Raw genomic sequence first — 18,478 nt, forward strand, 5'->3', positions numbered from 1 at the left:
AGATAGGAGAAGGGTTTTTTTTTTTTACCTTTTGGGGACGGCCTGTGCCTCCCTCCGTAGAATCGGCACCTTGGAAGTTACACACAAGGAGAGTGGTGACTGACGTCAAAAGTTTTAGTTAATTACACTAGATGATTTTTTTAGATTAATAATTAACATCTCTCTTTATAACTAAATATCTGTAATTAATCAGCAAATCATAATGTGGAGACTAATTAACTTCAAACTCAAATCTGAACAGAAAATCCATATTACTATCCAGCATCATTAATTACTCTAGTAATCAAAATTATCCCTCATGGGATTTGACATAAAGCTTTGTGGGTTTATAAACCAAGCTATTATCACAAAAAAAAACATTTTGAAAGCGGCTTCAAATAGCATTATAGATAACTGAAGTATTAGATTGGAAATTTAAACAAGTTTTCATTTTGTCTGTATTACTTTGTCAATAATCCACTCACTGAAGCTGGGTAAGTAACTGAGAGAGGACGTGGCCCTTCTCGCCATGTGTTATGTGGGGTTTTGTTGGGTTTTTTTTTTCTCTTTTGGAGTTACAGCAGGGATTTCTGTCAGAAGATCCATTTGTCAGTGTCTTTTAAAAATATGCCACACTTTCTGGCAGCTTTTGCTGTGGTGCTATCCGTGCGAGGTCCCTGATTCAGAAAGGAATTAACAGCCGCCTGTGTCCTGGCGTTAGTCACAAGAAAACACCAAAAAAACCCCCAGGCTTGAGCTTTAAGGTACAGTGAAATCTTTAGCTGTCGATTAGTCGGTGTTCAATGGAAGAAAAGGACAGGGTTGTTGTGCCAAAAAAACCTCAGCCCAAACAAATCTCATTTTAATTAGCATGGGCTTCACAACTAGAAGGGTTCGGAATGTGTTCATTTTAATTTTTAATAAACAGGAAAGCCAATAGTGCCGTTGTAGCACGCTGAAATCCCTTAGCTGTTTTTCATTTAGAAAGTTAGGAGTTAAAATTGTGTCTAAAATCCACATTTCAATTATTTTATCACCTAATCTTCCAAGTGCGCACATCCGATACTGTTCTTTTGTGTGGCAGCTGTAAAAATCGTAAGCAATTTTTACTGTCAAGAAAACTCTGAATAAATAGAGGCTGTTAACTTAGGCAGATATCTGAGGTTATTTGGTGGCAATCAAGAACTCACAGCACTTCAACTAATGGGTTATGATCAGAAACTGTTCCTAATAGCCAGCTAGACGGATCTGAATATGAAGATTTCTATAATTTTGTTGTCAGCTTGTGATGTACTCTAGTGCTAATTATTTGGAACAATTATGTTTTCCTAATAACAAAAGAAGAAGCAGTGAATTAAGCAGGCTTACCTTCAGATCTTTAGATAACAGTTTAAATGCACTTGCCATTAAGAAACAACATTTCTTTTGCCTGTATGGAACCCTAATTATTGAAGATGCTTGTCTTTTAAAATCTACTTCTTCTACTTCCTTTTAGCATGTTCGATGTGTCAGTTTACACTGATGACTTCAGTAACTAGTATTTTCTCAGTCGTGGGTTTATGCCTGTACCTCCCATAGACTGCTTACTTCATTTGGTTATTCAAAAACCATAATTAGTGCAGTAATTAACATGTGGATCCTTCAAAGGAAGACTGTTAGAATCATGGGACGTCTCTCATCATTCTTGCTGATGTATAGATGATAAAAAGACTTAGGTTGAGGTGACAACAGGATTTGTATTAGTGCACATTATCTGAGCTGCAGGGAAATTCAGACAGGACCGCGGTCCACGGAGCCTTTCCTTTTGAAAAAAGTAATTATCCACACTGTTTCTATAATGTAACTAGGTGTTATCCTGCATTTGCAGCTGTCAAATCATTTGTTTTAAAACCATTATTTTGTACCTTACGAGTGCCTGGAAGTTTGGGGGTTTGCGCTTTATCTTTTAACCGATTGCAGAAGTGGGGTACAGCAATAAAAACAACAGCAATGGTGATTTAGATAGACATAGCAGATTCCTTCTTGACCGTTGATTTCAGAGTTGTTTATGGTAATGTTAACTTGCTACAGTCCTCAGATTACATCCGTAAAGAAAAGGCCCAATTTCGTTTTATTTATTTTCCCCGGAGAAAATACGCTTATTTGTTTGTTTGTTTTAGCTTTCAGATAAGCTGGATCTGCTGCGTTTTCAAGCCATAGTAGATCAGTTGTTGGTGTGTGAGCCTCTGCATGGTTCACATAAATGTATTCCAGTGTTTCTCCGAGATGCTCGTAGCTGATGTCTCCAGCTTCGATATACACGATATATTAAATTAGCGCATTAAGGAAATTCACGTTCTTCCATTCAGCCTTTACCTTTCTGTAAGCAGTGGTCCTCTTTTTCACATTCACTGACATATGCCAGAAAAAATCAGTATTTTACCCTACAGGCAGCCCATGGGACTGGGATGAAATGGCCTCTATACATAGGGTATGACTTTATTTGCTAAAGAGGTTATTTGAAAAAGCCCTTAGGGTACTGCTGCCCTTTTGTCCCTCAAACTAGTAGGGGGAAAAATATAAAAGGAACTACACAGTAATCCCTTGTAGACAGGTGACCTTAAGCCAATTCTATACTGTGAGGTTTGTTTCCATTTAAACTCAAAACAGACAAAGGAAAAAAGCAAATTGGAGGTTTTAATCTGCTGGAGAAACATTGCAGATTTTTTTTTTTTTTTTCTGTAATGACTATCAAATACAGACAAGTTTTACTGCAAATTTGTAAGATTTAGTATTGTTCTATATAATTTAACTTGATGTTCTATAGATGATGCGTCCTATGTTCCAGCAAAAATAGCATCTGGGGACTGATGGGAATAAACGTCCCCCTGTTTATTTCAGGTGACTTGTTCAGGATTTTACTTTCCATACAAGAGTTTACATCCTGCAAGCACAGCCAAGCATAATTAAGCAAAACTATAGAGACCTTCTGATCCCAGTGACAGTATTAACATACGAAAAATGAGTCAAAAAATGAGTCAACATCAGGACCCACTGGGAAAAACCCAGCAATCGCTTTGTCCTTTCTTTTTTTTTTTCCTGTCCCGCTTGGAGTTGGCCGTTGGTCGCATTTGACAGAGCTACAGTCAAACTAGATGAGAGGTATCACAGGGGCAGGTCCCGCTGCGGGTGCACCGTTTGGTGGTGCAGCCTGTGCCCATCCGTGGCTGAAAGCCGCCAGATTATTCCTTAGACGGTGCCATCAGCTGTTATTAGATAGGGACCATCCCAATTAGATGCTGCTTCTCAAAATACCGCTATAAATGATGAACAGCAGCTCTCAGCCTCCTCCAGGAGAGCCTCTAATAAGTCACAGGTGTGACATCACTGAGCACTGTAATTAATGGGTGTTATGCCACTCCCTTGACTTATGAGTTTTTCAGAGGCTTTTAATTACTTTTGAGTTTCAGCCGTTCTGGCAGGGTTTTGAAGGCGCTCTGGTGGCAGCCCGCTCGGAACGGAGCCGTTCTAGCGACGCTGGGGGGAACAGAGCCGCTCTGGTGGGGGAAGGAGAACGTCGCGGCGGCTCTTCACGCCCGGTGGTCTGGAGGGAAACAGCTTCTGTCCACTGCTGCAGGCTCTTCGGTCCTGCGCTCCCCTTCTGCGTCTGGGGAGGAGCTGTAAAAACTGCGGTCAAAGCCACCCGTTAGGTAAACCAGAAGGGAGAAAAAGGTCTGAAAAGCCAAGAATGGCTTGAAGGGTTATCATGATGTCATCAACCTGATTTTAGGGATAAGAAAAGGCATCGTTTCACATGGGAGTGCAGACTTCATGTGACTGACAGAGCAAATAGAAAAGAATAAATGCCACCATGTATCACCTATCAAGAATAAGTTTTAATTGATCACCAGTTCATCAGCATTTAAACCAGTATTCTTTCACTTCAGTGCCAAAATCCAGCAGCAGAAGGATTTCACCCCTCATACGCACACACACCAGAATGCACATCTCGTAATATGAAGTTAACTCAGGTGTAAACCTTTGTTCTCTAAACAGCTGAAGCTTCGTGTCATTGTTTACATGCACAAAACACACATATTTCTCCGTATGTTGGCACCATATTGGTGTTATCACCATAGCATTCCCTCCTCTTTTGTCGTAACGTTTATTTTTGTGAGGCAAATAAAATATAGTAAATGTAAACCAATTATTCAGCCAAATTACGTTGATTGTGGGAAACTGACAATTAGTGTTACAGCGTCTCAGCAGTGAAATCCACACAATAGAGCAGACTCCGATATTCTGCACTGCAGTGTAAGGCGATGTAGTGCATTTATTTTGTGTAGCAAGCTGTGAGGGAGGAGGAGAGAAGTGGAGGAGACGAGCGAAGTCCAGCTTGATGAACTGCTGTTCTATATCTGTGCTTTGTGTGGTAGGTTGTTTTGTTTTTCTAATTGATTGTTAAGATACTGGGCCAGCTCTTCGCAGAAACCCGGGTGAGCGATGTCAACACCTAAAGCATATACACGTGGGTACGAGGTGATCAGCTAATCAGTGGATGTGTTAGAGACTTGCCAAACTGCCGGTTGTAGTTTTGATTTGTAGCAAACGCTGGTGATGAACAGGTTAGTTCGGTTACCTGTAACGATTACCCGCTTTAACAGCTCTACCTCTTGCACGTGGATTGGGGAGGGGGGAGCATTAGAGTTACACGCACCGGCACACCCACGCGGTTTGGGTTTATTCTCAAAGCTCGAATGCATCAGCCCTTCCAGGAAATAGCTGTGAGCTAGGAGAGCATTCTGGGTATTGTCATGCAAATGAGGCCACCAAACATAACCACTTTGCTTCCAAATTGCTCTGCGGTGACAAGTAGCTTTTAAAATTGGAGCAGGGTTTTCCAGGCTACGTGGGCAACCCTATATATCCTCTGAGATCCGCTTTCTAAAATAAGTGCCTATAGACGAAGTCCTAATTCCACGTCTGAGCGCTCAGATTGGCACTTACTGCGTACTCGTACATCGCATTCTGATGCAGATTAAGGTGGTCCTTTATGCCTGAGTATTGTGTTTCTCCCACATTCACACAGTGGAAAAAACCCCAGAAGATGCACGTAGCACTGAGAAGTCGGGTTCGATCTGGTACTCAGCAGCTCTTAAAGCCAAGGTTTCGCGATACATCACTTCCACCAGTGCAAATTTTAATTAATGCTACAGCAGCTTCCCAGCAGCACTCAAGGACTTAGCCAGCAGGTCGTGAGTAAAAAAAAAACAAGTCCTCACCTGCCTCATGTTTCACAGAAAATACCCGTAATCGGAAGCTATTTTAGTCGAGTTTCAGGACCAGTTTCAGAATTGATCAGAGAATGCTAGGGACGTTTCTCTCTCTTTGTAAGAAAACGAGTCCATCCCAAATTCTTCTGTTGGCTGCGCTCATGAAAAAGGGCGTGGGAAGAGCCACGGAGTTAAACGTAGTGGCTATCCCAGGCGATTCAGGACTGGGTAGCTTTTAACCGGCATCTTAATGCCAGTTGGAAGCCAGGGTGGATCTCAGAGCCCTGCCGTTACGTGACGAAGAATGCGCAGAATCCGGTTTTTTGTTTTAACCCAAAATCGCATTCGCGGCGTTATGAATCCGCGGGAGTTTTGTCCACGTCCTGAACGCGGACACCATTTTACTCCGAACCCCTGACCGGGATCGCTCCACGTGCCGTGCGCTGGAGGTCACGAAGCTGTAGATACAAATCGTCGGAATGGAAGTCCTCGATCTGCTGGCCGGGGGAGGCTTTGTAAAAGCTGGTAGAGACAGTGGGTGCTGGGTTGTGGCAACGCCAGAGCCGCCGGGCCGCTCAAGTCCCCCGCGGCCCAGCGCCGGCTGCGTGGTCGGTGCGGTGTCGCGTGTTGCCTCACGGAAATGCCTGGTGGTCTTTTCGGTACGGATTGGAGCATCTAATTCGGGCCGTTCGCATTTGAAAACGTAGCTCTTAAGGCCTTCACAGCAGGTTGGGTCTTTTCACGCCTGCGTCTCTGGCCTCAGAAGCAGGAGCTTTCCTGGGACGAGGGGTTAAAGTTATGGAGAGGGGTGTTGTGGTGTTTGCTGCACATTTAGGTGGTACCTGAACTCTACGAAGCAAATTGCCCTCAAACCATCCCAACATAGAAATGTCTAAATATTTTGGTTTGAAATACTTAATGTTGGTGTGAATGGATTTTGGGGAGGGAAAAAAAAAAAAAAAAAAAAGAAAAAGAGAAACAAAATTATTCTGAGAAAGGGCTATTGCAACTCCCCTTCAGTTTTTTGTTGTGCGTTAGCTACGTTATCTCCCCACCTCCTTTGGAGCTGTTATTTAAGTAAAACCTGGTGTTACATTTGCTTTTATTACAAGTGCTATTTATAAACAAATTGGAGCAGATCATGATGCAGCAAAGAACTTTTTATACTGCGTAGGTTGTGCAGCAAAATAGTGCGTTATCAGCATTGCATGCCTCAGCGAGGAATGTTTTGCTGGTTTAAATCTCATCATTGTAAGACGAATTTAATATCTAGGTACAAAGCTTTTACTGGAGACTTTTGAGCTAGGTTGTTGTCATCTAACTGGCAAACCTTACTCATGGTAACTAGACAAGGGGGCTTAAAGGAAGACCCACACTATACGTTTAGGTGCAACTCCAGAGATCTACTAGAACACGGCTGCGCTTGGTTTTGCTTGCTTGCTGTGGGACAGCCCCAGAAATAATTGGCAATCCATTGCCCTGCTGCACTTGAGCCCCTTGTCTACACACACGAGGCAAAGCGAAGGCGGGTGAGGTGTCATAAAAACGAAGCGCACGCTCTGACAGACCCATCTGCGCCAGCTTTATAAAACAAAAGTGCCCAATTTTATCATCGTTGCCTTTTGTTCTGCACAACGCTGTTCCCGCGGTGGGTTTAGGCATGTTTGCCGGTAGAGTCTGTAAGCCTCGATTTATCTGGCTGCTTCCTCTCCTCTGCTGTCTGCTCTCGACTGCACTGCTGGCTTCCCTGCCCCCACGGTTTCCTCTCCTTACCCGGCCCTTCTCCCCAGACAAATCCGAGGTAGAACCTCCTAGCGATTTTCCAAGGTTCTGGGCTCAAAGACTAAACTAATTTGTTTTTGAATTGCAGATCAAACATAAACTGCAAAGAAGCATTTAATCAGTTAGGAGAAGCAAGGGTATGGCTTGTTTAAGTCCCAGAATCCATAAACCTGTAATGATTTTATTATATTGGTGTCAGTTTTCATTATTTTCATGAATGGGTATTCCCTGCTTAATGCACGATATTTGCATCTGATGAACCAACGAGTTTAAACACGGTTTGTTTTAATGCTTTGTGAATTTGCATTCAAATTCATCAGAAGTAATTCTATTTGAAATCACACAGGGCTAAACACAGTGGTTGTAAATCCATTTGAATTGAGATGCCAGAATCAGCCCATTAATCTACAAATCTACAATATAATTTTTGTATGGTTGATGGGCTTTTGTTCTGTTTTTCCGTGATGAGGCAGGGGGGATAGGACGTGTGTGTGTGTGGGAGGGGAAGTGTCCAGGGAGGAGGTGATAAATTGACCAAGAGGGACTATATCTTTGTGATGGAAACTGGCCTGTGAAAGGAACATACGAAAGGCCAGAGACCGTGCTCTGAGCGTGTCTGTCACTGCCACTTGAGGTGGTTGCACGAGGAGAAAGGAAGCCTCTCAGATAAGCAGGTTTCCTAATATTTGGGACGATAGAGGTTGTCATCAGCACCTTCCCTTCGGTCTGCAGAGTATCAACGTTCACCCAGGGCTTGGAGCAGCACGAAAGCCGTTAGTATTTTAAGTCCTGTGGCCATGCACTCTGTTAGCTTGGATTTTTCTGCGGTCCCCTGAAAAAGGGAATGACTGAATGCAGCAAGGTTCACCTCCGACAGGAACAGGGTCGTTTTGGAAGGGGTGGAGGGGGCTGTGTTGCAGCAAAGAGCGCTTCGTTTCGTGGTGGCTGCGGAAGAGATCTGTACTTCCTTCAGTGCCTTGGGAATGGTTTTAATTTCTGTGTCCTTAAATAGACTGAACGATCTGAAATTAAGGTGTTTGTGGAAGCTGATAGTTACCAGATTTGAAGGTGTATGTGTGACCATCGGAGAGCACAAACACGTGTGTGTGTGTATGAGAGGGATCACTCTGTGAGAAGAAAGGTTTATCAACAACTTTTTCCGCACTGCACATTCTTCTTCAACGTAACGATGAAGCTTTTTGATAAAACTTGCTTAAAACACCACAAAAATGTATAGTTGCACATAACGCGCTTTGGCCCTTTAAAAGGAATGTCTTTATTTATTTGTATAGGTGACAATTCAAAACAGAATTCAGCTGATGCTTGAGGATGTGTTCATACGATCGTTGCTTAGTTAGGATCAGGCTGAAATCGGTCCGAGAGAGATACCTTTGGCTGGGGGCAAAAGTGATTTTTATCTAGCTTTGTGACTGCCTTCCTCTGGGAACAAGCAGTGCTGGTTTGGCCCTCGTGAAGCTGAAATTAAAAGGGTCAAAGTCCCTGTTTTGAGTGTCGTCGACTGGGGCTAACTGAGAGTCCAACTTAGGAAAGAGTTTAAGCCTGTGCTTAGCATTAGCTGTATGCTTAATTCCCAAAAGTCTAACCACAGCCCCCTTCTTAGGCACTTGCAGGCGTTGCGGCGATCGGGACGTCTACCATCTGACATCTGTGAAATGAGCTGGTAGACTTGAGTCTTTTTCATAATGAACCAGCTTCCATCTCATAAAACGGTGTAATTGCAGATGGTATCAGTGGACACCTATGACAATCTCGGCAGAGATTGCAGCCCGGCATTCCTCATTATAGGATACGTGGACACTGAGCTCCTCTCTGCTCGTGAACGTGGGGTTGATTCATTGACAGGGCGTTATCAGGAAAATTGCAACGATGTGACTCGTGCTTCACTGTGGGTAAATGGAGTACCTCCACCCTTGGAGATGACAATAGGCTCTTCTAAGAAATGATAATGCTGTGATTAAGACGTAAAGCCGGGACTCGGCACACCTGGGAATTCTCGTGTGACCCTGGCAACTCACTTTTTGTTGGTTTTCACTTCTCTGCCTGAAAAGAGAATACTGCTTTTGGTGATAAATATATTACTAATTGTGAGCAATTCAGTCTGAGAAGCGCATGGTTAGATAAATGATATTACATTTCAGATGCGTGCTGTTCAGTTTGCATTTGCATGTGCTTGTGCCCAGCACTAGTGGAGAGCAGGCCAATTTTATATTGCTTCCTGCTTCTGCATTAAGGAAATTAGCTGTAGGCACACAGACCTAAAAATCTCGCGTAAAATTCGGTCTATGCTGAAGGAGACCCTAAGAAATAGCATGTGGAAGAAGGAACACATTAATTTTAGACTTCTTTTAGCTTGTTCTTTTAGACACCGAGACAATTTTTGTTCTGTCTGTGTACATTTTCGTATGTGTGTTTTCTTTTTAGAAAGAAAATAATATCATTCCAATAGCTTTAGACTCTTATTATTTCAGTAAGATCACCTGAATAATGTTTTAAGGGTACTTGGAGACACACTGAAAGAAATGGTGAACCTCAACGGGTTTTGGAGCATCGGAACATACACCAAAAGATACAGCTACAAAATCTCTAACTAAGCCCTACCCGGGACTCGTAGGAGCTGTTTCAACCTATGAGACCATGGGCTGCTCAGAAGCTCTTTAATCTTTGAAATGACAGAGCACAATGAGTCCTCCTGTGTGTTTTGCCCGTTACGTGCCAGAAGTTAGGAAACAGTGAGTTCACTGAACTATGGTATCTGAAAAAAGAGTGAGAAGTATTAAACAAAAAATCAGTAGCTGAAACAAGACCCCTTTAACATAAGTATCAGCAGGAGCTGTTAGTTTCTCAGTGGTTTGGAAAATCAGATCTTCCAGGTATCTAGCTCCAGGCTTCTGGGTTTTTTGGTGAGAGGGCGTTGTCTGGTCTTTGTATGATCGTGCATCACAAGCTTTACCGCTTTCACAAAAAACGATCAGAACTCCCTCTGAAGTTTTGTCTACTGCGCTGAGAAATGTCAGCCAAGTTCCAGCCACAGTAAAAGTGCTGGGGGTCCAGTGACGTTACGCTGACGATGCTGTAGCAGGTCCTGTGTAGCAGCAGAATAAGTGCATCCACTGCACTGCCCCTTGTGCTATAGAGCATAGTCAGGACCAGGGTGGTTTTAAACCACTTGGCATCATTTAGTTCACGTGCTTTTAAGCATTATTTGGCTTCAGTTGTAGGCAGATCTATATAATAAATCTTGGAACAAGTGCTATCAGCAGTAAGAGCTAAGTGGCATTTAGAATATATTAGGAAAAAAGTGATCGCTACTAAGTTTTTAACTATTCCCTCTTTTCCTAGTCTAAACTGGGCCTCAGGAAGGAAAAAGTAAGAAGAGCAAATGAAATGACCTGACTGGGTGGCGGGGTTTGTTTGCTAGTCCATATTTGAATAGGATTCATGCTTCATGTGATTGACAGTCATTGCAAATTCCTTGGCTCTTTAAGACTTAAGGCGCCACGGTCTTGGGTGAACTCTAGTTCAGCATGGGGTTGTTTACAAAAGTTAACCAAGAAGCTATTGCAGAATCACGTGCTACATTTCACTGAACTGTTCTGGAATAGTGTGGATTTGCAGTACCAATGGTGATGACTCGGCTTAAATCATATTCTAGCTGCGGCGCAGGCAATTTATTCCGTCTGGGAGCTTCATCCCCCTGGAAGTGGACGAGGCGGCCGAAGGGGCTTTCCATTGCTCACCGCGTCCAAACGTCTTCCCGCGGCATGGCATGGATGTTCTAGTGCTTCATCAAAATCGGATTATGCTGATCCAAAAGGGACACAAATTTTCCTCCCTCTTCAGCGTTTGCAGAATACGTAGCCAGAATATGTGCCCTTAAACCCTCCATGTTTCCGTGCAAGCCAGACTTCTAAGAGTTCTTGTTTCACTAGTCCGAATATTCCTTGGTCAAGATCTCTCCCCTAGAAAGGTCAAGACATAATTCAGTTGTACCTGTACCGGAGCAACGTGCAGCAGACGAGCCTTTGAATGTGCAATTTTAAATTGCTCTGGCCTGTTTTCTTTTCCTATTTTACATTTTCTCCGTGTAATTTGATGAACACTGTCATTCTTTAAATTTCTGCAGCATTACAGTTCTCAAGGGACTTCCCTCTCATCGAATCTCATTTTTTGCATATTTACTTTCTCCACGAGTGCTAGTATGCGGTAGCACGAGTTGAATCTTGCATTGTTATTCTTGTATCTACTTATGTTACATCCTGTTTTTCTTTGTAATGTTAACACTTCCTCCCAATTTAGGCAGCATATGGAGTTAATACTAAAAGCTGTTGGTTTCTACCTCTAGCTAACCAACAATTTAGGTAGTAGCTTTGCCAACAGAGTAGTATGGAAAGTGTTCAGATCCTGAGAGCGCAACTTTGCAGCTGAGTGGAAGCAACTTCTGAGCGCTGGGGCAGAGCTGCAGAGCAACCATTGCCTTTGGACACACACCATCGTGGCGCGTCCTGCCTTGGTCGTGCTCAGCCGTGGCTCGGAAAGCACCACCTTTGGTGTCTTCTGCCTTGTTTTATCTACGTACAGCCTAGTGCCTTCTAACACTGGAGGTGGAAGACAGCTCATTTAAGTACTACTGTACCAGTAGCACTGAAAATAGATTTCTGTCAGCAGAAGGGTCAATTATATGAACAGCTCTTCCTTTGAAGATACGCTGGAAACACGCTGCTTCCGTCCTTCGCCGGAGGTGAATCATGAAAAGAAGACTTTGTCACAAACTTGACCCTTGAAAGTGGTTTAAAAGAGTTACCCGTCTCTCCGGCCTTCCCACCCCACCTCCCAGAACCAGCGTGTACCCCTGCGTCACGCTTCCTAAGGCATCCGAGCGGTGACTGCTGAGCCTGTGCCGCTCTGAGCTGGAAACTCAGCAGCTTTTCCGACGATCGTCATTTTGGGCATGGTGATGCTGCGGGTGCCTGGGGAGGAGTGAGGGGCAGCGGTGGGGAAGGCCCCTGCGTGGTCCTTGGACCACCAGCCCTGTTCCCTCCTTCGCAGACGTTGTTGCACTGAGGCTGACTTTTGGGGTGGGAAATCTGACGTCAGAAGCTTGGGAAGTGGCTTCATAATTAATTCAGCTTCATCTTACGCCGGGTACCAGCGTGGGGACAGCTGTACCGGTGGTTGATCCTCTGTAGTGGTTGCACGTGAAGCGTCTCATCGGTTGTTTTTTTCAAAACACAGGTTGGAATGACCTACAGCTTTCCGACTAAATGCTCGTAGTGCTCCTTTCCAGCTACAGATCTGCTGCGGATATGTATAAATATTATTAACCACTGGCGTTACATTTGATGCTATAAAAGCAAAGAAATAGCTCTTTCTCCACTGAAAACCTCTACAAGTTAAAACCGTGAAACCCCCTTCTCTTGTTTTCTTCTGAGACTCGTTGCAGCGCTCTCTTTCACTGTACCAGCCTCTGCCGTTCGGACAGATGTATGTCACTCCTCCAATTTTCTTTCCTATATCCCCGAGCAGGTGAGAGACAAAAAAGAAAATATCAACTGTATGTCAGTGTCCGGAGAAAAAGCTGCAAAATTAAGTTACGAAGCTCGGCCTTTTCAGCAAAATTAACTGACCTCATATTGGGCCAGCGTAGCTCCTTCTTCCTGACAGTTTATTACTTCAAATCCTATGCATCAGGGCTCATTCTGTTATGATTTTGATGAAGCCCGCAGAAGGGAGTACACTCATCTGCACCGATGCTTTGGATATCGAAACAGAATGGTTTTTTCTGATAAGGTAGTGCATTAATTGCTTGACTTCTTAGACGAGCGTTAGCTTTTGACATAACCCATCCCACGGACTCCTGACACCTTGCATGCTGAGAAGCCCTGTCCTTGAAGTTACTGTAGAGCACGATGATCAGAACTTACCGCTGATGTTTTGTTAGCGTTGGCTAGCGACGCCTCGGCAGAGGGTGACCTCTAGTACTGTCTCTAAACATTTTCAATTTACAGACTCAAGAATTTTTGCTGTCTTTGCCTCTCATTCTCTTGAAGAGGTCAGCCCTTTGCGAATTTGCCACAAGAAAGAAGTTCAAAACACCCTATATACTTGAAGAGCTTAATAGGAACGTGGCCACGATGGACGCACGACATACAATTCATTTTCGTGTTTGTGGAAGAAATTCACATTGTTTTAAGGATACACAAGCAGCTGCTGTCATTTGGCTATGAGCAGATGTTAGACCTCCGAAAGCTTCGCTGATAATTAAAATACTAACAGTTAGTGTTTTACCCCAGCTGCAGGTTCTGTTTACTGTAAATTTGATTTTAATGGTGCCTCTGTGCAGTTATTGAGTAGAGGTTTGTTTTCTACTATACATACAAAAGTGTCTACAATGAAGACAAATGGTTATTTCCCGTAATTTACTCTGGAAAGATAGGAATACATGCTGTAACATAGCTGAATTTATAAGTGAAATACAGATATGACTGTCACGTGTCGCTGCTACCTTAACTAACAAAAAGAACTAGGGAAACTTACTATTTCTACTTATTCCCGAGCATTCCCCCTGAAAACTGCTGCGCTTTTCAAATGGGTTGAGACGTGCCCTCGAGCAAAGAACAGGTGCTCCTTTTTACTGAATGGGCGCATAAATCAGAGTAAATAAATACGGGAAAGCACGATACTCGTGTTTGATAGGTATGCAGAAAAAAATATGATTTCCGCTTGATCCTTTAATAGCGTGGTGTTTTATTTTAGGTATCCCTTACAAGTGTCTGTTCTCTTTGGTGCGTGTACGTACATCAGACCTTAGGGGAGGCCAGCCGCTCTCAGAATTGTTAATCCCAAGGGCCTCATTATGCAAACACAATGCATAATGCAAGCTCCCATGTTTGGTCCCTTCGAGACTATTGAGGCTAACTATGGCAGTAAGCAGTGCTCTTGATAAATAAATGTTTATAAGACCAGGATCTAAATGTATATATTCTGGAAAAAACAAAAAAAACTCTTGCTGAGATAATAATGACAAAAAGGGGGTTTTGCGCTTTTTTTTGACAAAACAGTTACTGTCTGGGACTAGACCTATTTCAGAATCCAGATCATTTGCCCGATGAGCAGAGCTCGTGGGGGGGGGATTCCCTAATTTTCTTATATTAGCGTTCGTATTATTTTTCGTATTATCTTATCTATTCTGTCTGCCTAGGAAACAGAAATCTCTGGTTTGACCAAGCACGACCAATGCCTCTTGAAACTGGGATTTAGAAGTGCTAAAAATGCGCTTTCCAGTTGCACTGCAGGGGGATAAAAGCGAGAAGGCGCATCCGTGTAGCCTCAACGCCAGTTGTTCCCAAGCTGAGGGCCAGAGTAGCCTTTGAAGCCGGCCTGCCGAGAAATGTCCAGGCTGGCTATCCTCATCTCCAGCCGGGAAGAGCTGGCTAAAGAAGGAATCCCAACCCATCCCTGATGCTGCCAGCCCACCGAGGCGGTTGCTGCCTGTGCCACGGGGAGGTTTTTGCTCACGCGTGGGAGGTGGGAAGACAAGCCAAGCAGGTGGAGAGGAAGAGTGGTCCACCAGAAAATCCATCCCTGGGCAGGCTGGGCAGTTGTAAAACCTGCACATTAGCGCCGTAGGTGTTTGCCGCGATCCGTGGGAGTTTCGGTGTGTATATTTTTTTTACTGGCATACTGGGACACTGGGCTCTGTATCGTTCATTTCTGACCTTGAGCGCAGGAAAAGCGAAACTGAAATTTTTCACAGAGAAGGCCTTTTCCCAAAGGTTAATTGGACACTGGAGGGAAACGGAACCAAACTGAACAAACCGCCTGAACACCCTGCCTGAATGGCACAGCTATTTATTTTGGTGTTGGGTTTTTTTTTTGCCGGTTGTTTTTTTTTTTCTTTTGTCACTTTTTGCGGCTGTTGTCCTAGTCCTCTAAGGTGCGGGAGGCAAAAACAGCGAGCCAGGAAATTTCAGCCTGGTTTTCAAAAGAAAAAGAAAAATTACAAAAATATTTCCTTTTACATTTTAAGGAAGCTAAAAGGACATCTGCTGCTTTGTTTAAGATACCTGAAAGGTTAAAACTTTATCCTTTATTCAAGCAATTCTTAGAAGACCTTGAAGTTTCTAAGCATGATTGAGTGATTAAGGACAAAGCTAGAAGCCAAAGATGTTTTGAGTTTCAGCGTTGAAACATGACATTACTGTATTGTCAAGTATAAAATGAACTATAAGCATTATTTAGGAATTGGTTTTGTGGTTTAATTTTCTTTTTACAGCAATAATATACTGAAAGAAAAAAAAAAAACCACGCTTGCTGCATTGGTATCTCACGAGATTTACGTGCTTTTTGTCAATGGTGCGGGGGGTGTTTTTTATGTCTCTTAGGGAGCTGGTTAAGTCCCCTATAGGTATACTTATTTGTACTGCTTTACAAATATTTGCTGCCTTTGTGGACGTAATAGTTCTGACAGAGCCATTTTGGGTTGTTGATTTATTTCTCTCCCTGGTTTGACCCATTCTATTCTCTTCCCTTCAGCAGAAGGCATGAGTGAGCCCTTACAACCTCTTATTTAGTAGCTTAACCAGCTGGTTTAGAAAATGCTGGCCCATGCATGGCTTGCACATAAAAACCTTAAAAATGAGAAAAAAAAAATATTTTTTACTATGGTTAAGGAACAGAGATCTGAAAAATATGGCTTATTATTATGGCCTTTGAAAATCAAGGAAATCCCAAAGTTATAACATTATGCCACAGTTCTTAGACTGCACTTAATATAATTAGAGATTGTTACAAAAATAATAATAAAAAAAAAAAAAAAGGAAGGAAAGGAAAAGAGCAGAAACTTGGAGCTTGATCAAGGCCTGAATTATTTCTTTATGAATTTGAAGGTGGACTTACCGTACCTTTCAAAACATTGTGCTGCCACGTAGGCAATAACTTTTAAAATAAAAAAATCAGTTGCTCGTTCCAGTGATGCCCAATGTAAGCTGAATTTTCTGTATCTTTTACATTTCTTGAAGGTTGCATTTAGTTGAAGGAAAAGATGTTTCCTTGCATTCGCATTGTTTAACATTCCGTTGCATTTTAGTAGGTACCAAATACTCGCCTGTGTCAATAAATAACATACCTAATCGCCAAAGTATGAAAAATTAAGTGTGGCTGAATAGGGCGCTGTAAATCAGGCCTCCCAGAACTTTTGCAGAAAAGGAAAAATAGCTGGTTGAAGCTCGCTGTGTAAATGCAGATCATTTCCGTCGGCGTCATAGATTATTTCATTCATGACTTACCGCTTTGTCCTAAAGGTGCTCCGTGTGAAGGATGTCCTCAGCCCAGCCTCACCATGCCCAACCGCTTGCGACAACTTTTGGGGAAGGGCTGGAATGCTAAAGAGGCCGCTGGCTGGGAGCAAAGTGGTGCTTTACATATAATATTAGCCCAGACTTTCCGAACGCATTACGCATTTCTTTCTGAGACAAGTCTCCTTAATGCCATCTTTATCTGCTACACGATGCATGAAATCTACTTTCTGTTTTAGAACTGCGGCTGACCCCCGACCCCGCGAGTGGAGCCACAATGTGACCTTTCTATTGTCATCAGCTTTCATTCTCCTGAAAATTCTATGAATTTTTATTACAAGTTTTTTTAAACCAAGCTGAGGCTTCAACAAATTACTTGACACAGATGAGATGAAGTTGTTGAAGTAGTGTTAGATAAGTTTTACAGCCAGCATGTGTGCTGCTGAACAGTACAAAGCCAGTGTCCTACAATGTCATACACCAGTAACTGCTGAGCCTACTATTGGATAAATACATCATTTTATGGAACATTGATTGTTCTATAAACCCAATGGAGTATTATGCTCTATGATCAAACCATTTAGATTGTGTGTAGAGCACAGAAAATGCCATATTCAGGATGGTACTAAAAGTGCCATTTGTGTATTTTATGGATGTCATTACGGGGGAAACTTCTCTCTGTAGGCCCTGTTTACTGCAAAATTTTTTAGTCTGTAATGACATTTTTCATTCACAACGTATGCCTTCAAGAGAGGGGGCCCTTGTTTTATTTGTTTCATTCGAGTTTACTGCACAAATCCTGTACATTTTAATTAAATGTAAGCTTAACAAAAGAATAAGGTATTTATTCTGTGGGGAACAAATGGTGACAGTAAGAAAAGAATAAAACAGACACACAAAAGAAAGTCAGGTACCGAGTAAAAGAGAGGGGAAAAGGTACTAAGCCCTATTTGTAGTTTCCCAGAAGCACATTAAACATCAAAGCATTTCTTTTAGCCCTATTTCGGGAGTTTGTGGTCTCTGAGAATTAAAATAACCGGCGAATATGGATTTAATGTCTAAAAAATCCTGACATTTTCAAATAAAAAAACTAACAGTCGCTCAGGACTCCAACTGATAAATAACAGCTCTGCTGAAATGACGACTTCTTGGAAAGAAACCAATTCTGTGATCATTGCACCCCTAGATATGAAACACCTCTTTACAAATTGTCTGAATATGAGCTCTCGTATCATTATATTTTGTCATTTTAATGCCTATTTGTGTATCCTTTTAATTCGCAGTGACACGCAATCAGCAACAAGTCCACTTCTCCTGATATTAATGTGGGCTTGTATTGCAGCTTATGTTTGCCATGTCAGCCAACACTTACCCTTCTCTTTACCCGTTTTTAAGAGGGGGCGAGAGGCAGGCTGGATTTAGTAGGACAACGTGATTTGTTGCTGCGTACGGTCCAATAATGTGACATGTTCCTTAAATACATAAAAATCCCGGCAAAAGTTGTGTTGGATAGCAGCGCTCCATTATAGAAATGCACTGTTCCAGGGTCGAAATAGCAGCTAAGCCTCGAAACATGTTGTTTTCTACATATCTTCCCTACTTGGCTTTTCACTGTTAAAGCGAAAGAAAACCAGTACAATCTGCAATTCCTATTTACCATGAAAAATCACTGAAATTGAAGCTGATGTTCCCAGTAAATTCTTGGTCATAGTCCAGTTAAAATTTAAAGTTACAGTAGATTCACATTAGTTTAAATGACACTTGAACTTCTACACGGCTCAACATTAATTCATTATAGTTGAAATGGAAGAATCTTCAGTGGGTGAATCTTTTACAATCTGATTGAGGCTGTTACATTTTATAGGAGCCATTTTTCAAAGCAGTACTGACAGCACTCGAAGTTATTAAATTGCTGAATCAAAAGATGGACCTGCAGTCGCATTTATGAACTGTGATGGAATAGCTGGGGTTGCACGGAGCTGAGGTTAAGATGTTGGTGTAGTTAAGCTTCATCACACCCCTTAGTGACAGCAGTATTTACCCATGTAGTTTACTTTAATGGTCAGGAAGTGGCTTAACTCACCTCTGGATTCAAATAGATTAAGTAAGCAGTCAGAATGGCATAATTATCAGTGCTGCGAGGGATTCACC

General features: G+C 42.6%; 1 protein-coding gene across 1 annotated transcript in view; it reads left to right on the plus strand.

Annotated features, from left to right (window-relative positions):
- Positions 1 to 18,478, plus strand: part of ZNF407 (zinc finger protein 407) — a 308,384-nt gene that overhangs the window by 286,097 nt on the left and 3,809 nt on the right. The window lies entirely within an intron of this gene.

The sequence above is a fragment of the Leptosomus discolor genome, chromosome 8 (assembly GCF_034619465.1).
Source record: "Leptosomus discolor isolate bLepDis1 chromosome 8, bLepDis1.hap2, whole genome shotgun sequence".
NCBI lineage: Eukaryota > Metazoa > Chordata > Aves > Leptosomiformes > Leptosomidae > Leptosomus > Leptosomus discolor.